At 37.6% G+C, this 10,322-nt stretch overlaps 1 long non-coding RNA gene across 1 annotated transcript; it reads left to right on the forward strand.

Moving 5' to 3' along the window:
* The first annotated feature begins 1,928 nt into the window (after positions 1 to 1,928).
* Positions 1,929 to 6,024, forward strand: LOC128112372 (uncharacterized). The gene is made up of 3 exons (XR_008218978.1): positions 1,929 to 1,993; positions 4,159 to 4,192; positions 5,958 to 6,024. It is a non-coding gene; the product is annotated as an uncharacterized LOC128112372 (long non-coding RNA).
* Positions 6,025 to 10,322: the final 4,298 nt, after the last annotated feature.

Consider the following 10,322-nt stretch of genomic DNA (forward strand, 5'->3'; position numbering starts at 1 on the left):
TGCTCTCTCTTTGAGTTTAAATATACTGTGAATGGAAGTAAGAGCTCTCGGAATTAATTGCCCACAACTGAACGTTTACTCTAGAATAGTCTACACATTGATCTTAATGGAATTGATATTGACAATGAGTTTATTTCCATTTATATATTTTTGTGGAGTTATAATAAACCTATTTTTCTTTATTTTTAGAAGTGCATCACAGTACTGATCCAAAGTCTCTCTGCAAGTAAGATTTAAGAGATTTAACAGTACATTAACATTAGAGAAATTGAAAGATAAGAGACTAATTCCTGTTTGGTGTGCTCTGAGTTAGGTACTCTATACTGGATGCTTGCTGTGTCTTACAGTCCCTATGGTATTATGAATATAATTTTAGACTGAGAACTTGTTCATTTTTGTTCATATAGACACAAGTTTTACACTCAACTATCATTTCCCAAGCACTAACTCTCTGCTTTGGAAAAGGAACCTTTTGTGTTACTCACACTTATTAATATCAAATCGACTCTCCTTACTTATTCAAAAACATTCTGAAGTCAGTATTGAACCTAGACTTTCACTAGCAGTTATCATTTTTGACATTTATCTTTTCTGAGATCATACATGATTTGGGATCATTCTGAATTATCAGAAGCTATCAGAGGCAGCCAACATTTGGCTTTCCTTCTCTGATACTGGAATTACATGCAAAGTCCCTTTGTATCAGGTACAGCACCCAATTTTAGATGGTGAAGACCCACTCCATCCTTTTCCCAGAAGAGCTCCATTCATCAATTGTTTCATCAGTGATCTGTTTTTCCCCATAATGAGTCCTATGAATCTCAAATCTTAACCACAACAAGACTACTAGTTATCTCAGTATAAAGAGTTTTTTCCTTCCATGTTATTTGGACATAAACACAGAGGTGAAAGCACATTTGTGTCCATGATCTGCTAGCCTAGACTCTGCTTAGGTAGAGAATTTAACCTTCATTTCAAGCCAGATCTGTCCTCGGTATAGTAGACTAGGTCCATAATAGAGGACATTGTTATCTTCTTTAATGGGGCTGTATATAATAAAACATCTGTTACATATTATGAAATAGCTGATTTACTCCAAGTTAAAAGATCCCCAAGTTGGCAGAGTTAATTACCCATGTAAAGATTCATAATTTTCTGGTAGCTACATTTCAAAGACACACCTTGAATGTTAAGTTCTACTTGGAATTCTAAATAGTTACACATCAAATAACAAAAATTATCCACCAGGTTTTATTTTTGTCTTCATGTTATTACCTTGATTGGTCTTTGTAGAAATCCTTGTTTAGCACATAAACAGCCAGATTGTGGTGCAGGATTCCCTCCTGAATGGGCTGTCAAGGAAAGGTTTGGAAGTTATAGTGTTAGCAGAAGCGGGACTCTACTCCATGGTCTGAAAATCAAGCTCTTGGGAGGGAACACCACAGTCAATGACATGCCAAAAGTATGACAAAGAAGGTGCTGTGGTGCTCTAAGGGTAAGGAATGGGGATGGAGACAGGATATTAATTCCATTGAGCATGTGACTATAGAACCACCAGTTACTATAGCCATCAAACAAAGGCTGTGAAAGAACCAGTGTCTCTTCTGTCTGCCTGTCTCTGACTCTCTGTCTCTCTTTCTCTCTGTCTCTCTGTCTCTAGCCCTGTCTCTGTCTCTCTGTTTCTCTCTGTCTCTCTGTACTTTTGTTGAGGTATTTTTTTGTGGCTCAGTTCTTTCTTTTCTTCAACACAAGAAAATTGGTGTAAGGAAAGATTCACCCACTCCAGTCAAAATATTGAAGAACGTATTAGTAGCTGTTTGTAAATTTAGAGTGTAAGTTATGTTATGAACTGAAACAAAAACAAATTCAAATCATTAGGTAAATGTTTTTTAAAATGGTTATTAAATTATCACTTTTAAAATATGTCACAGTGAAGTAAGAACTCCAGGAGAGCTACAATCGCTACTTAAAAAGCCTGTCCAGATCAGTACAGGTAAGATTAATAGTGAATACTCTATTGGTCCTACCCTAATTGAAAAAGAGTAACAAGTTTTTTTTTCCAGAAATAAAAGCCAAGGAAATCCAATATAAATGCAGTTATATCCATTCTTAAATTGCTTCTTAACATTTGTAGAATTTAAAATCTGTTAAGTTCTTTCTAAGAAATTTCATTCTAAATCCCTATCATCTGAAACATGTTTGTTTGTTTTTTAACATGAGCCATTGACAAATGTAATATTTTTGTATAAAAAAGAAAATGATGTTTAACCTAGTCCAAATATCCTCTATATCCACTTAATAGCAAGATGGATCTGTTATAAAATAGATTGTTTTTCAGTTCTTATACTAAACGCATCATTTTTTGCTATGTATTATTATATAGCAATGTGATTATGTATAAAACCAAGAATGCAGTATCCAATTACCTTCAATAATTTTTTGTGACTAATTGTAATTAAGGTTATCTGTTTTTTTTTCCATTCTGTAATTTTTCAACTTAGACATATTAGACAATTCACATATTGTCTTACTGTTACCTTATGTATCTGCCACTTAATGTGAATGTGTCTTGAAACAGTATGTAAGAGGTTCAAGGAATATCTTTTAAAAGTCAATGGATTTTGAATTTTGTAGGCAGTGCTAGGAATTGAACACTGCCATTGTGAGCATTCTAGGCAAGTGCTTTCCCTATTGGCTATGTGGCCAGATTATGCCAGCATATGCCGGTTATGATGACAATTGGTTTATGTGTTACAAGATGTATTTTCAAGAAAATATGCCACAGTAGCAGGAAAGTTGACAAAACAACACTATTATCAAGTAGGCAACATTGACGACAGGGTCCTGGCCCACTGAGTCTGGATAAGATTCTAACAGTGGAGAGAATGCTACAAGATTTGTGCTTTCAGCAACTGTAACCACAGAATCTTTCACACCTATCTTGCCTTTGGAAGGCAAACCAGGGAGTGATAGTGTAGATGAATTGGAATGCCCCTCTTCACATAAGAGATGAGGTGAAAAGTGGCAGCCAGTATTACTATAACGTGGGTGACTTTCTTTTACATTATTTCAACACGATATTATTGAACCTCCCTTGTGGTGATGAGGACTGACCAAGGCCTCCCACATGCTGAATGTAGGCTCTAGCACTGAGCTGCATTCTCAGTCCATTTACTGCTGGGACAAATGCTCACCTCAGTCATGGACAGGGTGAAGGAAATGACATTTTGCATACTGCAAATGAAGCCAACAGGAATTGATTTTCTTTCTTTTTGGAGGGCAGAGTGTTAGCATAGAGTGAAAGCTCATCTCATTGATGGTTTACATGTGGAAACATAAAAGCGTTTCATGTGAGATACTACTCCCTTGAAATGGCTGCTTTGTGCCCATGCTTCTTCCACAATTCTCTGACTGGTGATCCAGTTCAGGGTGCATAACTGCTAAGGGACGTCCTTTCCAGTTGTTCTTATGGTGGGAGGTGAAGGGAGCTGTTGCTGAGCTCCTTTACACTGCACAGGCATGAGGTACTCTAGCTAGAATGGAGGGGCTTCTTAGAATCCTCCTCAGATGGGGACAAGGAGACAAAGCACACTGACCTCTCTGGAGCTTTGCCACACTGGCAGGTGGAAATTCTTCCCAAAGGTGTTTGTCCTTGGTCTGTTTGCATCTCCTATGTTCTGCTATGCTGCAGAGGGCAGTCATCATAGACTTAGCTTCCTTGTGTCTGGAATTTTCATCCTCAATGGAGCAAGTTAAACTCAATCCTTGGAGAAACTCCTTTCACTCCTATACAAGATGGGAATACTCATAATTCCTAGCACCATTAGTCCACAGACAAAAGAGCAACAGCAACAAGGTTCAGTTTGGAATACTGATCTGGTGTAGATGCCAGTTCCTCTGTCTAATAGGGTCATATATATTTGCACAATTTGTTATGATTATTAACTTCTGGTAATGTTGTCTCTTTGCCTTTGAAATATACAGGAAAATGGAAATTAAGAGTTCTCCATGTATTTATTTTATATATATCAATATTTGCATGAAAGACTATCCAGAATTGGTGTCAAAGTATATGTGGTAGCAAAACTTTAGCCTTGGCATTTAATAGTTGTATTTTCTGCAGTTATTTATAATACATTTTGTCTTTTTCTTTCATAGTGAATGCAGGAACTGAACTGAAGACTCCAATCAGGTAAGCGTATATGGGTTTTAAAATACACTGAATATCTGGAGATATCAAATTTGGAAATCACACTGTTTTCCTCTGTACAAGTCAATTTCACCATCTTTATTCCTCCTTTATTCACAAGCTGAATAATTATTGGTAGAGCACACAATTTTGCAATTACTGATTACACCTGATGCAGTGTGAAATACTGTTAAGAATCCATGGCTAGAGAGATGGTTCAGTAGAGAAAGTGCTTGCCCTGCATGTGTCAGACTGGGAGCTTGGATGCCCAGAAGTCACATGAGGCCTGATGGTCTCATGTGCATCTGTAATCTTGAGGAGCTTCGAGTGAGTTGGAAGGGAGACAGAGAATCCCCCAAAGTTGACTCAATAATTATTTGGGGGTGTGCATTGATGGACAAGACACAGCAACAAAAACAAGGTTGAAGGTGAAGGTTGACCTTCCCTGCAGTTTGTACTCTAATTGCCAAACTATGCACCCTGGCATGCATGTATGTACCTGAAATCACATATGCATGCAAGTGCACTGCCCATAACATACCATGCACATGTATTTAAAATATCAGTTTCAGGTCATTAATTCTGATCACTAGTATGTTTGGGCCAAGTTATCTGTTGGCAAGAGTGTGAGTAACAAGGCAGGGTTCAAGACTCTCCCAGGCATTGCTGAAGTTCCCTTCAGAATGGCCTTATGGACATGTTCCGCACAGACATAAAGAGCCTCCTCAATGAGTTCCACAACGGTGCTGAAAACCAAGGTCGGTGGAAGGTAGGAGAATGAAGTGGTTTATTATTACCAACAACAAGCCCTGAAGTCTGGAGTTCTGATCTGTAGTTTGGATAAAGTGGTGCTGAGGGGACAGCGTTGCTCCCCACTGTGCTATAAAGACTCAGCATTACAGAATTGCTTGTTGAGCATAAAAATAGCCATTTGACAGCTTCATCATATACTTGTGAATAGACTATCAAAAAGCAGCTTTAAAGCACCAAAAATGTGGTGGCTTCTGAGAGTGCTGGCCCTTCAGCGCTTAGAGCTATGAATCTGTTTCATGTTCTACCCACCAACCTCTTGGGAGGTAGCATGAGACTCAGCGAAATACCTAAAAAGTTTCCTGATAGTGAAGGGACCATGGTGCTCTAGGGTGTGGGAAAGGAATTAAACAGGAGCATTAAGTGCATTGAGCACATAAACAAAGTCGGCAGTTACTGCAGCCATGGGAACAAAGTGTGTGGAAGAACCCCTGCCCCTCCTGTATGTGATCATTAATTTCTGCCCTCATGTCGCGTTCCATGTACTAATTTGGCTTTGCTGGGTCCTCGTTTCTCTGAAGCCCTAAGATGCATCATTAAGTTTTTTGAGATCGTTCTGACTCTTTTTAATGTAGGTACTTATAGCTACTGGTTTCTTTCTGAGTATGTCGTTCAATGTATATCTAGCATGGAATATTTTAAATTCGTTCAATTTTAGAGAATTTAAAATTTCTTCTTAAAGCCTATGGTGTATACCTCATTGCTTAAACAGAGAAAAATCTGAGTTAACTGCCAGAGTTTTGCCAAAGGCTTTAATCTCAGAACTCAGGAGGCAGAAGGCAGGCATATCTCTGTAAGTTCAAGGCTTACATGGTCCACATACTAGGTTTCGGGTCAGCTGGGTTACATAGTGAGATCCTATATCAGATAGGGACTCAAAAGTAAAGCATTTAGAGCACTTGCTAAATGCCTTTCATACTAATAGTACAATAATGATCACTTTTAACATATGTCACAGCAAAAGAACATCTGCCAAGGAGCCAGAACAGAGAAACAAAGAGCATTTGAGACTCAACAGAGGTAAGATTTTTAGAGTGAACTACTCTATCTGTCCCTAACTACCCTAAATAAAACAAATAAGAGTAAAAATTTTAACGCCCTGAAAGGAGTTAAGGAAATCAAATATAAATGCAGTTATTTTATTTTAAATTTTGTTTCCTACTATTCTGGAAATATCAGAATCAATTAAACATTTCTAAGCACTTTCAACCATGAAAACATACCATCAAAAATGTTGCTCATTTGATTTGACACTGATACATGTCCTGTCTTTGTATAAAGGAGAAAACTTCTTAACCTGGCAGGGGACCTCCATAAGCACACTAGCAAATTGGACTGTTATAAAAACTGATTTTTTCTCTCAGTTTTTATAACAAATGCTTCATCCTTTGTACTGCATATGATTACAAACTTGAAAATTACTAAAATGTAATTATGTCACAAACTTAATAATCAGTCACTTTAATTAATTTCTTGCCTAATGAGGTAATTACAGTCATCTTGGTGTTTTATTTATCTTGCAATTTGTCACTTGAGATAGATTCCACACGCTTAATTAAGTTTATCTTTAGTCCTGTCCCATAGTAGACTGACAATGCTGAGTCATAGAAAGTGTAATAGACTTTAAGAAGACTGTCAATCCTTATATGTTCTTCTCTTCTTTGTTTCTTTCTTTGGTTTTGGGTTTTTGAAGTTCTGGGATTGAATGCATGGCCTTGTGAATATTCTAGCTTGCACCCTTCATATTTATTCTACCCTTATAACATTTTCCCTTGTGTTTTGTAAAGTACATAAGGGTATGATAAAAACATGGCTTACACACTGAAAAGCACAATTTCCAGAGAAACTTTGGACATGAAGGGAGAGTTGAGCCCATGACATCATTCTGTATGTCAAAGAATTAGCTGCATCTCCACTGAGTCTAGGGAGACTCTCTGACAGTGGAAGGAACACTACAGAGTTTGTATTTCAATAACTGTCATCACAGTGTCTCTTATATCTAACTGGCCACTGGCAGCCACACTAGGTAGTAAATCCAAATGCCTTCTTCCCTTCAGAGGTAAGACAAAAAGAGTCAGTATTATGGTAATGCAGGTAAATTTCTAGTATCATGTTACTGTGAATTTTGTTGTTCTCTGCACTTATAGTGATGAGGGCTGACTGAGGCTCCCACATGATAGGCGTAGGCTTTACCACTGAGCCACAGTCTCAGCCCATTTGATAGTGGGTCAGATGCCCTTCCTGAGTCATGGGGAATGCTAAGAAGATACAGAAAGTTTCTCTTGAAACAAGACAAAAAGAGGAGTAATTTTCATTGATGAAAGACAAACTGTCAGTGTACAGTGAAAACTTGAGTGAGTTCATATATTGTGGACACAGACATGTCAATTGATTCCAGGTCAGCAGGTGACCCATGGGATGTGGTGTTCCACCCCACTGATGTTCCTGTTGCTCTCTCACTGTGAGATACAGCTCACCGTACATAACTACTTGGAGGATTCATTCCAACAACTGTTTTTATGGGAGATGATGAACACTGTAATGACCATGTTTTAAGCTGCACATGAGTTTGTGAACTGAGCTGGAACTAAGGGGCCTCTTTCCCAAAAAGGATGAGGAGAGTATGCACATTGTTCCCTCTTCAGCTTTTTGTGAAGGTCTTTGTCCCTGGTCTGTTTCTGTCCACCGTGTTTCATCATGCTGCAAAGGACAGTTGCTGTACACCCAGCTTCCCGGGCTAGGGCTTTTTACCTAAACTGAACAATATCAGCTAAAGAACAGTTGCTGTACACCCAGCTTCCTGTGCTGGGGCTTTTTACCAAAACTGAACAATATCAGCTAAAAAGCTGAAGAAACTTCTTTGTGTTTTTGAAGGAAAAGAAATACGATTTTACAGTTTAAGAAATTTTCCTTTTTGATTCTTTATGTTATGTGACTAATATTTTGTTATGAAGTTCTGGCTGTCCTAGAATTCACAGAAATCTCTCTGACTCTGCTGCTCCCCTTGTGTTAAGTGTGTGCACCACCACACCAAATCAAGAATTCTTTCTAGTACATTTAGCCCAGAGTCAAACAACAACAAGAAGCTATTTTGTGACTCAGTCAGTTTGAGGTCCTGAGTCTAGTAAGGATGCTGCTCTCTCTGTCTGAGATTGTTTAGTTAGGATCATCACAGATCTGCACAGGAGTTTATTTTTAGGCATTAATGCTAGATAGATTGCTCTCTCTTTGAGTTTAAATATACTGTGAATGGAAGTAAGAGCTCTCTCTGAATTAATTGCCTACAACTGAACTCTAGAATAGTCTACACATTGATCTTAATGGAATTGATATTGACAATGAGTTTATTTCCATTTATATATTTTGTGGAGTTATAATAAACCCATTTTTCTTTATCTTTAGAAGTGCACCACAGTACTGATCCAAAGCCTCTCTGCAAGTAAGATTTAAGAGATTTAACAGTACATTAACATTAGAGAAATTCAAAGATAAGAGACTAATTCCTGTTTGGTGTGCTCTGAGTTAGGTACTCTCTACTGGATGCTTGCTGTGTCTTACAGTCCCTATGGTATTATGAATATAATTTTAGACTGACAACTTGTTCATTTTTGTTCATATAGACACAAGTTTTACACTCAATGATCATTTCCCAAGCGCTAACTCTCTGCATTGGAAAAGGAACCTTTTGTGTTACTCACACTTATTAATATCAAATCGACTCTCCTTACTTATTCAAAAACATTCTGAAGTCAGCATTGAACCTAGACTTTCACTAGCAGTTATCATTTTTGACATTTATCTTTTCTGAGAGCATACATGATTTGGGATCATTCTGAATTATCAGAAGCTATCAGAGGCAGCCAACATTTGGCTTTCCTTCTCTGATACCGGAATTACATGCAAAGTATCCTTGTATCAGGTATAGCACACAATTTTACATGGTAAAGACACATTCCATCCTTTTCCCAGAAGAGCTCCATTCATCATTTGTTTCATCAGTAATCTGTTTTCCCCCTAATGAGTCCTATGAATCTCAAATCTTAACTACAACAAGACTACTAGTTATCTCTGTATAAAGAGTATTTTCCTTCCATGTTATTTGGACATAAACACAGAGGTGAAAGCACATTTGTGTCCATGATCTGCTAGCCTAGACACTGCTTAGGTAGAGAATTTAACCTTCATTTCAAGCCAGTTCTGTCCTCGGTATAGTTGACTAGGTCCATAATAGAGGACATTGTTATCTTCTTTAATGGGGCTGTATATAATAAAACATCTGTTACATATTATGAAATAGCTGATTTACTCCAAGTTAAAAGATCCCCAAGTTGGAAGAGTTAATTACCAATGTAATGATTCATAATTTTCTGGTAGCTACATTTCAAAGACACACCTTGAATGTTAAATTCTACTTGGAATTCTAAATAGTTCCATATCAAATAACAAAAATTATCCACCAGGTTTTATTTTTGTCTTCATGTTATTACCTTGATTGGTCTTTGTAGAAATCCTTGTTTAGCACATAAACAGCCAGATTGTGGTGCAGGATTCCCTCCTGAATGGGCTGTCAAGGAAAGGTTTGGAAGTTAGAGTGTTAGCAGAAGCGGGACTCTATTCCATGGTCTGAAAATCAAGCTCTTGGGAGGGAACACCACAGTCACTGAAATGCCAAAAATATGACAAAGAAGGTGCTGTAGTGCTCTAAGGGCAAGGAATGGGGATGGAGACAGGATATTAATTCCATTGAACATGTGACTATAGACGACCAGTTACTGTAGCCATCGAACAAAGGCTGTGAAAGAACCAGTGTCTCTTCTGTCTGCCTCTGTCTGACTCTCTGTCTCTCTTTCTCTCTGTCTCTCTGTCTCTAGCCCTGTCTCTGTCTCTCTGTTTCTCTCTGTCTCTCTGTACTTTTGTTGAGGTATTTTTTTTTGTGGCTCAGTTCTTTTTTTTCTTCAACACAAGAAAAAGTTGTAAGGAAAGAGTCACCCACTCCAGTCAAAATATTGAAGTACGTATTAGTAGCTGTTTGTAAATTTAGAGTGTAAGTTATGTTATGAACTGAAACAACAACAAATTCAAATCATTGGGTAAATGTTTTTTAAAATGGCTATTAAATTATCACTTTTAAAATATGTTACAGTGAAGTAAGAACTTCAGGAGAGCTACAATCGCTACTTAAAAAGCCTGTCCAGATCAGTACAGGTAAGATTAATAGTGAATACTCTATTGGTCCTACCCTAATTGAAAAAGAGTAACAAGTTTTTTTTCCAGAAAAAAAAGCCAAGGAAATCCAATATAAATGCAGTTATATTCTTTCTTA

Source organism: Peromyscus californicus, unplaced genomic scaffold (assembly GCF_007827085.1).
Source record: "Peromyscus californicus insignis strain IS unplaced genomic scaffold, ASM782708v3 Scaffold_174__1_contigs__length_73064, whole genome shotgun sequence".
Classification (NCBI taxonomy): Eukaryota; Metazoa; Chordata; class Mammalia; order Rodentia; family Cricetidae; genus Peromyscus; species Peromyscus californicus.